General features: G+C 37.6%; 1 non-coding gene across 1 annotated transcript; it reads left to right on the top strand.

Moving 5' to 3' along the window:
- The first annotated feature begins 6,798 nt into the window (after positions 1–6,798).
- Positions 6,799–6,905, top strand: LOC141688147 (small nucleolar RNA R71). Its single transcript, XR_012561609.1, has one exon. It is a non-coding gene; the product is annotated as a small nucleolar RNA R71 (small nucleolar RNA).
- The last annotated feature ends 10,077 nt before the right edge of the window (positions 6,906–16,982 follow it).

The following is a 16,982-nucleotide window of genomic DNA, read 5'->3' as shown; positions in this document are numbered from 1 at the left end:
AATCAATAAATTAACCTCAAAAAACATCAAACATGACAACAATCTAGTCCTTAAGCATACTCTAAGACTTAGCGAAATTACAAGTGTTTCTAGCATGCATGTTAACCTACATGACTCAACATCACTCTAACGCTATCACTACACTCGCATCAATATCACAAATCAATTGGTAAAGCAACGCGGATCATGGTAAATGCATGAGCTAAATGACATGATAAATAAAGCTATAAAATAAAATAAAACTATATGGAAAAAATATGCAATTATATGAACTAAACTATCATGAATATGTAACTATATGACACACACACAAAAATATTATGACACACACATAAAAATATTCCTTAACTACCACCCCCAAACTTAAAATCTTCACTGTCCCCGGTGAAGGTAGTAAAAAGGAACTCAGGGTATACCTACTCGGAGAAGTCATCATCATCACCCTCAGAGGGTGGAGTATCAGGAGGCGGATAAGTAGAGTTCTCACCAAAAATGGGCCACTGGATGTCAGCTCCAAGGCCTCTAAAAGCAGTCCCAAGTGCAAGGGTGAGCTCCTGAGCAAACCTACTCTGCGTCTCGTACATAGCGTCCATCCTCCTCGACAGCCTCCTATACTGGGCATCAACCATCCCAGCACCCTCCTGAGCTCTAGAAGAGCCTGCCTCATCACGCTCCGACCTAGCCATGGTAGCACCAGCTGCTGGACGTCCTCCTGGAAGACGATAACCCAGCCTATGCTCCTCGGGCTCTCCACCCGTCCACTCCTGCATCGCATTCAGAGTCCCTGAATCAATAGAAGCGGCCGGCATCTGCAACTGCTCGTGAGAAGGCCAATGAATTCCCACTGCTCGGCATAGCTTCGTGACAGTAGATGCATAAGGGATGTTCATGTGCTTCGCTCCCCTAAAAAACTTAAGAATTCCTTGGTAGAGGAACTCACCAAGGTCCACATAATACTCCTCATTCAAAACACCCCATAACAACCTTGCTCGCTCAATTGTAACCTCATGTGCATGTGAAGTAGGTAGAATATTAGCACAAATAAAGGCAGTCCATGCACGGGCATACCTGTTCATCGCAATCTCCAGAAAAGAACGATACTCATTAGTCCCAGTCTTGAACTTCCAAACCATGCCTGGTTTACAGAGAGTAGCACAAATCAAATCCAAATCAAACTCCTCGGAGGGCTTCTCATTCCAATTCTCCTCCGTGGGCTTCCGCTGTCGCTGCCCAATCACACGGCGAATCGCCTCAGGATGATAATCCACCGTCAGCCCACACATAACAGAAAACCCATTCTTTTCAGCCTTTGCGTTCGCATAGAACTCGCGAACCACGCTCATCGGAACCGCCTCCGGTGACTCACAAAAAGAAATCCAACCCTTTTCAGCAATCATTGGCAACAACTCACCATCCCTCCCCGATGGTAAAAATCCCCTCTCCTTCAAAATCGGCTTACCCAGAAGCCTAGTATACTCCTCCTCAGCAGCCCTATCAAACAAACGAGGTCTCGCAGCAGTACCCCTCGAAAAATCAGCAGTAGGAACAGTGCTGCTGCTATCAATAGTCCTGGATCTCTTGGGTGTCATTGAAACTGAGAAAAAGTGTTTAAGATTTGTGTTTTGGAATATGGGAGAGAGTTTTAAGGTTGAAAGTGTATGGGGGAGTATATGGAATAGTTGTATGTATATATAGGGTAAAGATTAGGGTTAAAATTTGATTAGGAGTGGGGTTGAGGGTTAAAAACGTGGGTTTATGGGAAAAGGATTCGTGGGTAGTGGGCTATCTTTTTATTTTTTTGTTTTCTGATTTTTTTTTTGAATTTTATAAGGCTAAAAAAAATTCAGGAATTCGGGGGCTGCGCGGGCGCCCAGCATCCTGAGTGGCTGCTCAGCAAAGCTGAGCGGGCGCCCAGATGGTGACTGGAAAAAAAAATTCTTTCCCTTTTTTCTGATTTTTTTTGTGTTTTTGATAGGTTACTGATTTCTAAGGGTTCCTATAATAACAAATCTTGGGTTGCCTTCCAAAAAGCGCTTCTTTTACGTTATTAGCTTGACGTAGCATACCTTGCTCAAGTTGACAATAAAACGGCACTAACCACTTCCCGGTTTGCCGTGTCCCCATAGTAATGCTTCAAACGCTGACCATTAACCTTGAATGCTTGGCCCAGATCATTCTCAAGTATCTCCACCACTCCATGTGGAAACACAGTTTTGACAATAAAAGGTCCAGACCACCTTGATTTCAACTTTCCAGGAAAAAGTCGGAGATGAGAGTTGAATAAAAGAACTTGCTGCCCCGGCACAAATGACTTAGGATATAGCTTCCTGTTGTGCCACCTTTTCACTTTTTCCTTGTACATTTTGTTGTTCTCGTACGCTTGGAGTCAAAATTTATCAAGTTCATTTAACTGAAGCATTCGCTTCTTCCCAGCTGCATCTAGATCAAGGTTCAACTTCTTCAACGCCCAATAAGCCTTATGCTCAAGCTCCGCAGGTAAATGACATCCCTTACCATAAACAAGTTGAAACGAGGACATCCCAAGTGGAGTCTTGTATGCTGTTCTATAAGCCCAAACAGCTTCATCGAGCTTTAAAGACCAATCCTTCCTTGACGGACAAACAACTTTCTCTAGAAAGCGCTTGATCTCTCTATTAGACACTTTCGCTTGACCATTCGTTTGTGGATGATAGGCGGTAGCAACACGATGATTCATATTGTAGCGCTGCATCAGAGAAGTGAGCTTACGGTTGCAAAAATGTGACCCCTCATCACCTATGATTACTCGTGGCATTCCAAACCTTGTGAAAATCTGCTTATGAAGAAAATTCAACACTACCTTTGCATCATTCGTCGGTAGCGCCTTGACTTCTACCCATTTTGAGACATAATCGACTGCCAACAAGATGTAATGATTATTACAGGATGAGACAAATGGTCCCATGAAATCGATTCCATAAATATCAAAGACCTCGACTTCAAGCATCACATTTAACGACATCTCATCCTTCCTCATAAGATTCCCCACTCTTTGGCAACAATCACACCTTAAAACGAACTGATGTGCATCCTTAAACAAAGTAGGCCAGAAAAAACCTGTTTGCAGAATACGAGCTGCTGTCTTTTCACCACCATAATGTCCACCATAAACTATGGAGTGGTAGTCTCGTAATATCCCCTCCGTCTCACAGAATGGGATACATCTCCTGATGATCTGGTCAACTTCTTGTCTAAACAAATACGGTTCATCCCACATGTACCACTTCACCTCATGCAGAAACTTCTTCTTTTGAGTTGTATTCATATTAGGAGGCATTATGTTGCTGACAAGATAGTTCACAATATCTGCGAACCATGGCTCTTCCTCCTGAACTGCGAACAATTGTTCATCCGGAAAAGATTCGTTGATCAATGTCTTATCATGTGAAGTAGAATCGGGATTCTCCAATCTAGAGAGATATTCAGCTACTTGATTCTCAGTACCTTTTCGATCCTTGATCTCTAACTCAAATTCCTGTAGCAAGAGCACCCAACGAATAAGTCTAGGCTTCGAATCCTTCTTGGCAACCATATAGCGAATGGTCGCATGATCAGTGAATACTGTCACCTTTGTCCCAAGCAGATAAGATCGAAATTTTTTGAAACCAAAGATTATAGCCAAGAGCTCCTTCTCAGTAGTGGTGTAGTTCATTTGAGCTCCATTTAGAGTCTTACTAGCATAGTAGACCACATGAAAAAGATTATTCTTGCGCTGCCCAAGAACTGCTCCCACCGCATAATCACTCGCATCACACATCATCTCAAAAGGCTCTGTCCAATCAGGTGCCGTAATAACCGGTGCTATTATCAAACTCTTCTTGAGAGTCTCGAATGCCGCCAAGCATTCATCATCAAATTTGAAAGGCACATCCTTCTCGAGCAAGTTGCACAATGGCTTAGATATCTTCGAGAAGTCCTTAATGAAACACCGATAAAAACCTGCATGACCCAGAAAACTACGAATTCCTTTCACAGAAATAGGGGGTGGAAGATTTTCAATGACTCCCACCTTGGCTTTATCCACCTCAAGACCCTTGCTAGAGACCTTATGCCCAAGAATAATGCCTTCACGCACCATAAAGTGACATTTTTCCCAAATGAGCACCAAATTAGTTTCCACACACCTTTTGAGCACCGCACGAAGATTATTCAAACATTCATCATACGAATGTCCAAAGATGGAGAAGCCGTCCATGAACACTTCAACATTATTTCCAATCATATCAGAGAATATAGCCATCATACATCTCTGAAAAGTGGCAGGTGCGCCACATAAGCCAAACAAAACTCTGCGAAAAGCGAACGTGCCAAATGGACAAGTGAAGGTAGTCTTTTCTTGATCCTCTGGTGCAATGCAAATCTGATTATACCCCGAATAGCCATCCAGAAGACAATAATACTCATGACCGGCCAACCTGTCAAGCATCTGATCAATAAATGGAAGAGGGAAGTGATCCTTTCTCGTGGCCTTGTTCAACTTTCTATAATCCATGCATACCCTCCATCCTGTAACTGTTCGAGTGGGGATGAGCTCGTTCTTCTCATTTGCTACCACAGTAATACCTCCTTTCTTCGGTACACATTGCACGGGGCTCACCCAAGAACTGTCAGAAATAGGATATATGATTCCTGCATCCAGCCACTTCATAATTTCTTTCTTCACCACTTCTTTCATGATAGGATTAAGTCGTCGCTGTTGCTCAACAGTTGGCTTACTACCTTATTCTAGAAGAATTTTATGCATGCAGTACGAAGGGTTGATCCCTTTGATATCTGCTATAGTCCATCCAATAGCCTATTTGAATTTTCGTAAAATCCTCAAGAGCTTGTCCTCCTCACTGCCTGAAAGGTCAGATGCAATAATAACAGGTAAAGTAGATGCATCACCTAAAAAGGCATTCCTTAAGTGTTCAAGCAATGGTTTAAGCTCCAAAGTAGGTGCTTCCTCAATAGATGGTTTGAACTTTCCTTCAGCATTCTTGAGATCAGAAGTACCAAGAGATTCAAATGGCATGTCTAGCTTTCGCCTCCAAGGAGAAGCATTTAGATATTGTAGTTGCTCATTGCCATCCTCATCATCACTGTCAAACCCCCCACTAAGGCTTTCTCTAATGCATCAGACATTAGCATATGATCAAGTTCTGAAGTTACCGCAGAATCAATCAAATCTACCTTTAAGCACTCCTCGTCTTCTGTAGGGAATTTCATCGCTTTGAATACATTGAATGTCACATCCTGATCCTGCACCCTCATAGTAAGTTCACCTTTTTGCACATCTATCAGGGTACGGCCTGTAGCCAAGAAAGGTCTTCCCAAGATTATGGGGATCTTCTTATCTTCCTCAAAATCCAAAATGACAAAGTCTGCAGGTTAGAAGAGCTTATCCACCTTTACTAACACGTCCTCTACTATGCCTCATGGATATGTCGATCAGCCAATTGTAGAGACATGTAGGTGGGCTTTGGATCAGGCAAATTCAACTTTTTGAAGATAGACAACAGCATCAGATTAATACTTGCTCCCAAATCGCACATGCATTTATCAAAAGACAACTTGCCAATGGTGCAAGGAATGGTGAAGCTACCTGGATCTTTAAGCTTTGGAGGTAATTTCTGTTGCAGCACAGCACTGCACTCTTCCGTTAGAGCAACGGTCTCAAGGTCATCCAGTTTCACCTTCCTTGAAAGAATACTCTTCATGAATTTTGCATAACTAGGCATTTGCTACAGAGCCTCAGCGAAAGGTATGTTGATGTGAAGTTTTTTGAACACCTCCAGAAACTTACCGAACTGCTTATCCAGTTTTTGTTGTTACAATCTCTTTGGGAAAGGTGGTGGAGGATAGAGTTGTTTCTCCCCTGTATTACCCTCAGGCAGAGTATGTTCAACAGTAGTCTTCCTTGGTTCCGCCGCTTTCTCCTTCTCCTTCACTTCTTTATCACCAACTTCAGCTTCTCCGTCTTTTGCTTTTTCAGCATTAGCAACTTTTCCAGACCTTAAGGTAATAGCCTTGACTTGCTCTTTAGCTTCCTTCCCGCCTGGCACTTCAGTATCACTGGGAAGTGTGTCAGGTTGACGATTGAGCACTGCATTGGCTATTTGACCGATTTGATTTTCCAAGGTCTTGATAGAAACAGCCTGACTTTTGCATAACAGCTTGAGTTCCTCGAAATCAGCACTAGAAGGTGGAGCAGCACCTCCTTGTTGAGGATATGATTGCCTTTGAGCATACTGCAGTGGTTGCTGGAATCGAAGTGGATTAAACTGTTTACTTACGCCTTGCTGATATGGTTGCTGAATAGCATTTTGAGTATTGCTCCAGCTGAAATTGGGATGATTTCTGTTGTTAGGATGATAAGTAGCTGGCACAGGCTGCTGCGGTCGTTGATAGTTGTTCACATACTGAACAAATTCATTAACAAGAGAACACTGATCCATAGCATGAGAACCTGTACAAAGCTCACAGACCATAACTATCTGATTGACTACATAGGTGGCTAAAGAATCAACCTTCATAGACAGCGCTTGGAGCTGCGCTGCAATAGCTGTAGCTGCATCAACTTCCAAAATACCTGCTACCTTCCCAGGAATCATCCTTTGAGTTGGGTTTTGATGCTCATTTGCAGCCATAGTTTCAATAAGATTATAAGTCTCAGTATAGCTTTTCGCCTACAAAGCGCCTCCAGCTGCTGCATCAAGCATGGGCCGAGATTGGGCCCCCAAACCATTATAGAAACCAGTGATCACCATCCAGTCAAGCATACCATGATGTGGACACTTTCTCAATATCTCCTTGTAGCGCTCCTAAGCTTCGCACATAGATTCTGTTGGTTGCTGCGCAAACTGAGTAAGAGCACTTCTCATAGCTGCAGTCTTCGTCATTGGATAGAACTTTACCAGAAACTTTTGCGTAAGATCTTGCCAAGTAGTGATGGACCCAGCTGGTTCAGAATGTAACCAGTCCTTAGCTTTATCCCTCAGAGAGAATGGGAAAATCCTCAGCTTGATAGCCTCATCAATCACACTATTATATTTGAAAGTACTACAGATCTCGACAAAATTCCTGATGTGCAGTTTGGGGTCTTCAGTTGCAGCACCTCCGAAAGAAACAGAATTATGCACCATCTGAATAGTGCCCGACTTGATTTCAAAAGTGTTAGCCTGAATAGCCGGATGAAGGATGCTTGACTGAATGTCATCAATTTTAGGCCGAGAAAAGTCCATAAGAGCTGGATCTGCCGGAACTATACGATCACCCATGATTACTGGTTCTTTCTGCTCACTTTCTTTATCTGAATCTTCAAAATCTATCTTCTCCGGAATATCAAGAACTGAGTCTGTCTCTTCAACCGTATCTAAAGTCCTCTTGCGAGTACGAGAACGTGTTTGCATAAACGCTCGCTAAAGTACCTGAAACACAACCGGAAACAATAAGTAACACATATTAATCAATGAGTCCTAATGACCACTGCTGGTAAGTACATAAACTAATATAAATACGCCGAGTCCCCGGCAGCGGTGCCAAAAACTTGTTAGGGTGGAAAACACGCGCTAATAATACACGTAAGTATACATGTTCGCAAGTAATATAGAATACTTTCTAGTTCGTTCCCACAGAGACTCGGACTAATTATGTTCAATTAACACTTACTCACCAATGTATGATTACTTCTCAATGTTAAAACAATAACACATAGAATTGATTAACTAATTATTAACTAGAATTAATGATAAGTGGCATTTTATACCACTTAGAACATCTTAAAATGGCTTAAATTGGTGCCTTGAAATCAAGTATTTTGTGTATTTGATGCGTTTTTCTAGTGTTTATGCATTTCAGGGTATTAGTTGCATTTCGGAGGAGTAATCATCAAGAATAAGCCTTGGCATGTGTTCATCATTGAGAGAGGAAAGAAAGGGGCAGATTACGGCGAAGAAACGGAGCAAACTCAGGAAAAATCCAGTAGGGTCCTGAGCGTCCGCTCAGCTATGCTGAGCGGCCGCGCAGGGTCGGGAAATTAAATAATTATTTTAAGACTTCTACTTCTGTTTGGCTTCCAACTTCTATGTAATCTGAGTTTTATGGGACTATTATATAAGTAGATTTGGAGACGTTTTCACGAAGGAGGATCGTGGTATTAAGCAAGGAGCGAAGGAGATAAGGAAGAAGACCGTTTTAGCACACAGCAACGAAGAGGAAGCATACTTTCTTGTGATTCTTATTTCGTTGTAACGTTGGATGGCTAGTTTTCTTACTTTGAACCTATTTACTCTTGTGACGTACTCTGGTTTAATATAATTAGTTTAGTTATTATTTTCTTGTGTTTGTTTATAATGATTTCATATGAACCCATGATGACGATAAGTGCTATTATGGGCTAATCGTGATCATGGGGTCGCAACGGATTTACTATGGAATTCTTTAGTTAATTGTTTAACACTTTAGTGTGTGATGATTGTATGATATCTAGTATTGGTTGTGCGTATTCGTCTTATGTGCGTCGCGAACATATAAGATAGGGTGTTAATCTCTTGTGAAGCGACGGTGGATCTTGAGATTTAGAACTTGCCATGCTAGCACAGGTTCATGTATGATGTGCATGATTAGTGGGTAACTCTAACAGTTTTATTCGCCCTGTGTAATCAAAAGGAATAACTTGTACTTAAATCATTGTGTTGTCAATTTCTGTAGACATATAGGAACTCAACATAATTGATGCCTATTCAACTTCTATCTTAATTGTGGATGCTTGGTAGAATGGTATTAGTACAATAAAAGTTGGCTTTTATCAGTTTCGTGTTATTCGATTAATATCATCACTGTCACATGCTAAAGGTAATAACAATAACTATTGAAGGAAGTAGTAATGAAGTTGTGTTCTCATGAGTGTTTTAATATTGATTAATTGAAGTATTAATTAAGTGATTAATTAAGTAATTAATTGTAGTTAATATTTAGTCAACAATTCTAAGTGTTAGTGTCTTAACATTGAGAAGTAATCATACATTGGTGCGTGAGTTTAATTAAACAATAATTAGTCTGAGTCTCTGTGGGAACGAACTAGAAAGTATTCTATATTACTTGCGAACGCGTATACTTGCGTGAATATTAGCGCGTTTTTCCGCCCTAACAATTAACTACGAGAATTAAACACTTAACAAACACTTGAATTGACAATATTAAACACACATGAGATCATAACTTCATTACTACTTCCTTCAATAGTTATTGTTATTACCCTTAGCATGTAACGGTGATGAAATTAATCGAACAACACTAAACTGATAAAAGCCAACTTTCGTTGTACCAATACCATTCTACCAAACATCCACAATTAAGACAGAAGTTGAATAGTCATCAATTATGTTGAGACCCTAAATGTCTACAGAATTTGACAACATAATGATTTAAGCACAAGTTATTCCTTATGATTACACAGGGCAAATAAAACGGTTAGAGTGACCCACTAATCATGCATACACATACATGAACCTATGCTAGCATGGCAAGTTCTAAATCTCAAGATCCACCGTCGCTTCACAAGAGATTAACACCCTATCTTATATGTTCGTGACGTATATAAGACGAATAAGCACAACCAATACTAGATATCATACAATCATCACACACTAAGGTATTAAACAACTAACTAAAGAATTTCATAGCAAATCCGTTATGACCCCATGATCACGATTAGCCCATGATTGAACTTATCGTCACGAAAACATGATAATAACACACAAGAATAATTAATAAAATTACTTATATTAAACCAGAGTACGTCACAAGAGTGATAGGTTCAAAGTAAAGAAAACTAGCATCCACTGATACAACGAATAAAAGAATCACAAGAAACTATGCTTCCTCTTCGTTGCGGTGTGCTAAAATGGTCTTCTTCCTTATCTCCTTGATCCTCAATTAATACAACGATTCAACACACGTGAAACGTCTCTGAAAAATACTTATATAGAAGCCCCACAAAACCCAGCTATCTCAGAAGTCAGAAGTCCATCAGAACAAGAACTCTAAAAATCATATTTTTCATTCGCACCCCTGAGCGGCCGCCCAGCAATCCTGAGCGGCCGCCCAGCACCTTTCGGGAAAATTAATTATTTTGCTCCCGTTCTTTGCTGCATTCTGCTCCTAACTTCCCACTTGCAATGCCAAGCACATACTGAGGCTTATTCTTGATGAAATCTCCCCACAAATGCAAGTAATACCCTGAAATGCACAAACACTAAAAAATGCATCAAATACACAAATTACTTGATTTCAGGACATCAATTCAAGCCATTATAAGACGTTCTAAGTGGTATAAAATGCCACTTATCATGCGTCGATTGAGTTAACGGTTTGAGAGAAAACATTGTTTTAGTGAAAGAGGTTCGAATATTAAAACTCCGTAATTGACCGAACTTTTAAAATGATTTCCACCTATTAAAATTCGTGTTTTGAAGCCGAAAATTTTACTAATGATACTTAAAAAGATCCTTGAGGTGGTTTCGTATTAAAATATTAATTTTTTTGATTTATTAAAAATTTTAGAGTGCGAGTCGCGTAATAGTAACTCTAAGGATAGTCAACTCTAGTGGCACTACTTTGACCATCCGTTCTGACCAAGATAAATGGATAGTTTCGAATCGGTTAAAATATGGAAATTGTTGAGGTGTATCATGACTACCTATTATTGTAGAGAATTATAGTAAAGACCATGGATAGAGTATAAGTTGTACTTGTCTTTACTGGACTCGATATAGGTTTATGGATTTGTATCAAGGTCTTGGCAAGTAATGAGTTAATGGAGTTGATTATGTTTCTTAGTTTTATATTAGCTATTGAAACTGATTTAGATTATTACATCCGTTGATGGAACCAATCAGAGCGAGTGGAGCTCTGAGGACATTAAGGAATGAGACAACCCTTGGGACTATATAGCCGGAGTCCAGGCAAGTTTTCCAACCCCATGTTTTATATAGTAAAACATACTATTGTTGTTTATACGAGTTCCTTAAAACACTATATCTTACTTATCAAAGAATAATTTATTCTTATGAATTAAGCTTTCAAACCTTTTATTGTTGTTGTGATAAAAAACTTTATGTTTTATAATGCGATACAAATGTATGCATTTTTTGAAATCATGTCTTACGATAATTAAAGTATGATTTAAATGTTGAGCTTGTATGCTATAATATCTATGACAACTATAAGCTAGATTTTTACGAATACCCTTAGTATAGGGCATACAGTTTAAACATTATATTTTGAATTAAGGGATGATTTTCCCGAATATGTTACGTTTGGTTTTCGATAATTGATAATCGAATAAAGTTTTTTCGATAGTTTTAAATTCTAAAGTCAATATTATTTTAATTATTTAATTAAAGATTTTACTTATAAATATTTATATTATTTATTAAATGAATATTATTTTTGCATATTCGTTTAAGGATTTAACTACAATTATTTTATTTAAATATATTATTTAAACAATTATTTAAGGAATAATATTTAAATATTTATTAAATATTTTTATATATTTATATAATTTAAATCATCTTTGGCCTCAATATTTTCAAAGAATATTTTTGAACTTTATCAAGATTATTTTAAAAGTAAAAGAGAGGATCTCAAACCCCGTTTTCAAATTTAAATCTTTTTTGACGAAGGAGATTTAAATATTCGCTCAAAATATAGGGGATCCTGCTCAACGACGGGTTTTATATTCGCAATAAAGAAAGAGAGTTATATTATTTACCCAACATTCGTGAAGTAAGTCATGGAATAAGTAATCCATTAACAAGCATCGCTTGGGAAATATTGGTGAATTTCCCATTTCTAAGATGATACAACTTCTTTGTGGAATCCTATTAACAAGTTTCTACTTGGGGAAAAGGGAGGCGAACTTTACGTTTCAGGGTCATGGATTTTTAATCAAACTAGGAGTTGGTGTAAGAGGCCGAGTGGCGCCGGTCCAGCATTAATTATTAGGCCTAAATGGCCAGGAAGTTCCAAAAAGGCGGTTCATTTCTCAGGAGTCCAGCGATCGATGAGCAAGTGTATACGACTGTTCTCCCCTACATGTAGGCATTAAGTGGGGTTGTATGATTGCGATTGATCATCGTGAGTTGCACACACTGGCGCGGTGATACTCCAAAAAGTAATTCATCATCCATATTGGATATTTGTCTATAACATTATCGAGAGCACCCCGATTGGAAAGCTATGGCTGGGTGACCGATAAGTGTTAGCAGAGTCAAGCGTTCAAAATGATGTTTTGAAAATGAAGTATCTCGTAACTTCATCTTTTAAATGATATCTCGTGAATTGATTTTACTTAAGGGGACAAAGGTCTTCAAGGATTTTTACGAAAATGATATATACAGAATCACCTTGTAACTTCATCTATATGATTTACATTTGAAACTTTGTTTATACTTTGAACAACAGAAGTTTTTAGGAATTTACTAAAAAGATATATATATATATATTCTATGGAGACCGCATTTTTATTAGAGACCCCGGAGACCACAAATGTTCTACAATAAAAATACTATGAAATATATTATTTTGTGAAGTATATTTTACGAATACCACTAATTCATTAAAAATGTTGAAGATCATTTAAGTTTAATAAGTATAATGTGTATGTTTTGTAATTTGAACAAATATTCTGCAAACTACATATGTTACGTAGAATAAAATATTTTGTAATGTTCTACATGCAGTACATGTATGATATTCAAAATTTTGAATAAAATAATGATCATTGTAGAACATAATGCACAAAATAATATATTTTGCAATATTTTTATGTAAGATTGTACTTGCAGAATAAAAGTGGTCTCCGTGGTCTCCAACAAAAATGTGGTCTTCATAGAACTTATATATATATATTTATTGAAGTACCGCGTAACTTCATCTTTTAAAATATATTGGGACCTTGTTTATATTATGTATAACAAAGATTTTTCAAGGATATTATGAAAAGGATCATATGTATTGTTGATGAGTTATATATTATTTTGGGCTTTATTGGTCCCTTTTATATAGTTTTTTGAACTGTATGTTTTTCTTAGAAATTGGGGAATGTTACTATATCTTGTATATTACTTTGAACCATATGGTATTTTGAAATCATGGATATGTCTTAAAGTTTTTGGTTGTTATACCAATAAGGTTATTGATTTCAAACTTTATAAGTGGAGAAATATTTATTCTACGGTGGGATACTTGCTGAGCATTATTGTGCTCACCCTTGTTTCATTTTATTAACCCTTTTAATAGCTGGAAAATACAGTCAGTTATTTCGTACCACGAGGAACGGAAGCGGAAGATTCAACCCTAAGATAGCCAATTCTGAACGGTTAATGTATAAGTAGTGGCATAAGTGAAGCTAGTGTTGGAAAGACTTACGTATAAGTGTTATTATAAATAGAACTTCAGGTATATGTTGTGTTTTACAGTATAAGATCCTGATTAGTACATTTGGTTTGTAATAACTAATGCTACTTTTGAGAATCGTTTCCAAGGATCTAACTTGTGTGTAAGGTATTGGGATCATTTGGTGTTGTATTATTGGATTATTGAGCTAATACAGGTTATATATGTTTGGACAGTAGCGTAACGACTCAGATTACTGACCCCGGATTTGGGGGTGTTACATTGAACATCTACTTGTCTCAAGGAAATATCTCACAAACAATAGATTTCAGTGTGAAACAGTTACTTGAAATGGAGAGCTTATCACTTGAAACATTTTCTACCTTTCTAAAAATGTTGCCAAAACTCATTTCTAACTAAATTCCTCTTTAAATGTTAAAAAAAATTTTGTAATCAAGAAGCTCAACTTTCTTGAGATTCTTGTTTCAAAATTAGAAATAATCTGCTACATTGCTAAGCCAAGCATTCATAAAGCACAATGCTTGCATTGTGATTTCCAACTCAGAACCATCACTTGGATTTGGCTAGAACTACATGTTGAGGTAGATCTTAATGATTCCAATTCACAACCAACGATTTTATCGCTTTTTAGTGAAGACCTTTGAAATTTAGCACATTTTAGGTACAAGTAGACCTGCAATGGCTCCATGGTTTGAGAATGATATTTCGGAGGGGAAATCATTCAAATCCACTCCAATTCAAATGGACGTTCAGCCTGACTGAACCTCACAACTATTGTCTAGGATACACTTCACTAAAGTGTTGAGACAATAAGTAAAACAATTTTAATTTATCAAAATAGGAAACCCACCATTGTGGTGGTCCCTTTCAAAGGGAACCAGGGTTTGAGAATGTTATCTAAGTGGAAGATATATTCAAATCTCCTCTAGTTTACTGGAGCTTCATAAAAATGAAGAACACATCCACATAACCAGATGAATGCCTTGATTATATATCATTCCTTTGATGAGTACAACCATTCACTTTAGAACATGAGGCATCTCAATTCTTAAGACAATGCCCTTTTTAAATTCAGGTTGATGTGATCTATATCTATGAAGAGTCACAACTCAAATTCTTCCAAATCAAACCTGAAAATAGATGCTCACATACACCCAAACAGCTCATCCGATCTTCTCATAATTGATGGTTAAATACCAATTCTTTCATAATATTACAATGCTTGAGGTCATGAAGAAGGCATATCCTAAAATTGACGTTCATCATCCTCTGGATGATAAGTTGGAACATGAGCCTCTCATTTCAGTCATAAAAATTTAAACCGTGCTATTAAAGTTTGAATCAGTTTTCACAGATCTTAACTAAAATGACACTCTCAACCGTTATCGTCTTCTCTTCATCAATGGTTATTATTCAATCATTGATAAGTGTTAATTCTCCAATGTCTAGCCTACAGGCATAGCCATTGACAAGATAGAGTGTTGCATCAATAGCTATATTATAGCAATTGATAATGGTAAATTCTGCAAACTTTCTGCAGATTACTAAAATAATCAGTCTAATACTCTAGGTCCGAGGGAAGGGAGTGAATACACCAAAAATGAGAAGCTACTTTTATAACAGACAAAAGGAGAGCTGTGTGAATGAGAGGCAGAGCAATTCTTTTAGCTCTGCAAAAAAGGTTGAGTGTTCTACCTTAGAAGGTGAAGGTAAGGGTGTGAGGTATGTGAGCCAGGGGGAGCGCCTGATGCAATAAAATAGAGAACATGATAGAAATACAAGTACATATGAATGCAATATAAATATCTTTAACTCCTACATTAGCATACTACTACAAAGTACATGCTATGTCACACTCTAACTGCATAAAACTTCATACTCTAATGGAAAAAGTTCATCTTCTCAAATACTCAAGTAAATCAAATAATCTTGATACAATTTGTGTTTTAAACCCTTGATGCTAACAAAAAGGGGGAGAAGTCTACAGAAGTCTACAAAAGTCTATAGCTCTAGCTAAGGGGGAACAACTCTAGCTAAGGATGAATAATAAGCAAAAGGAAAAATTATGTAGCTCTATTCAACTGAGGGGGAGAAAAAGTCTCTGGATGAGGGGGAGCTAAAGAGAACTCTGTAAATCTCTTCATCTGAAATTCCTCTCTCAGATAAGAGGGAGCAAGGGACATCAAGGATTATAGTTCACTAGAAGGATAACAGTGCATCAACAAATGGGGAGTTATGGCTCAAAAGAAAATCTTTCCAAAACTTGGAAGTGTTAGGAATATGTTGTAGTCTTAATGATAACTCACCAAAACACTTAAGTAGATTTATTTAGTGTATTTTGTAGTCTTCAACGGATAACCACATTTATCTATCCGTTGAAGGAGTAGCTTATTTCAATAAGTATGTAGCACATTCTGTACACTAGTATAGCTGGGGGATTTGGTAGCTTTAGTAATTTCTAAGTCATGTTGACTACTAGTAAGATATACAAAATAGATGGGTTAATTGTACATATAAAATGCCTTGTAATTTTGTGTAAGTGAAAGAGTATCAACTGCTATGGAGGCAACTTCAACTGCTAATCTACAAAGCATCAACGAATGACTCTACAAACTTCAACGGATAACTCACATACCCTCAACGGATAAGCCAGTCAAGCCATCAGCTAATAATAGATAAAGTTGTCAACGGATAATATCTACAAAGCTTCAACGGATGATACCCATATGGTGTCAATAGATAACATTCAAAAACTTCAATGGATAATCAACCAGATAGCAGTTGATAGGGACTTGATAAAAGCTGACAGAGTCACATGGTACAAAAGGAATGTGGCAGCCTGATTACAGGTGTTAGAAAAAAATGAAGCATTTCCATTTCCATGCAATACAAGCTCATTCAAAGATGTTGTATCTAACTTAGATTTCATTGGACAGAGAAATGAAGAAACATGTAAATTCGACTTAGCTGATAGGAATATTTTTATCTTATTGTACATGTAACTTGGTGATATATAAACCAAGTGTAGCAAGTATTTCAAAACGAAGAATTACAAAAAATTATCTAGAGATTCTTTGTAAGTTGTATATTTTAGCACTCTCAGTTCTAAGTTCTAATACTTGTAAGCAACTGTGTGCATTCTTGCATCACAGAGATTTTCTCAATGTATCTCTGGTGGTAATACAAATCCACCAGAAAGTTTTTAAACTTATATTTATTTGCTTTGTGTTTCTTGAATACTTTAAAAGTCTTATTTGCATTCTTGCATATTCAAAACACAATTGTATATTTAAAAGAAAGAATTTTTCATAAAGGCAAAAAGGAACCAGAATTTTATTCAACCCCCCTTCTGTAATTCTGTTTTTATATTGTTAGGGAATAACAGGAGGCTATGAACTGGCTGAGGCTGAAGTCTTGTAAACTTATTGAGTTTAGTGATATTTCAGTCCAAAATCAATTATTGAAGCTAGCTAAAAGGCTAGAGTTACAACTGAAAGCAAAGAAGCAGTCAAGAAGTCCAAGGGAAAGAGAACAAACAC

This window comes from Apium graveolens, chromosome 9 (assembly GCF_009905375.1).
Source record: "Apium graveolens cultivar Ventura chromosome 9, ASM990537v1, whole genome shotgun sequence".
NCBI classification, from domain to species: Eukaryota; Viridiplantae; Streptophyta; class Magnoliopsida; order Apiales; family Apiaceae; genus Apium; species Apium graveolens.
The sequence above is the reverse complement of the archived record's forward strand: the minus strand, read 5'-3'. Positions and strand labels throughout refer to the sequence as shown.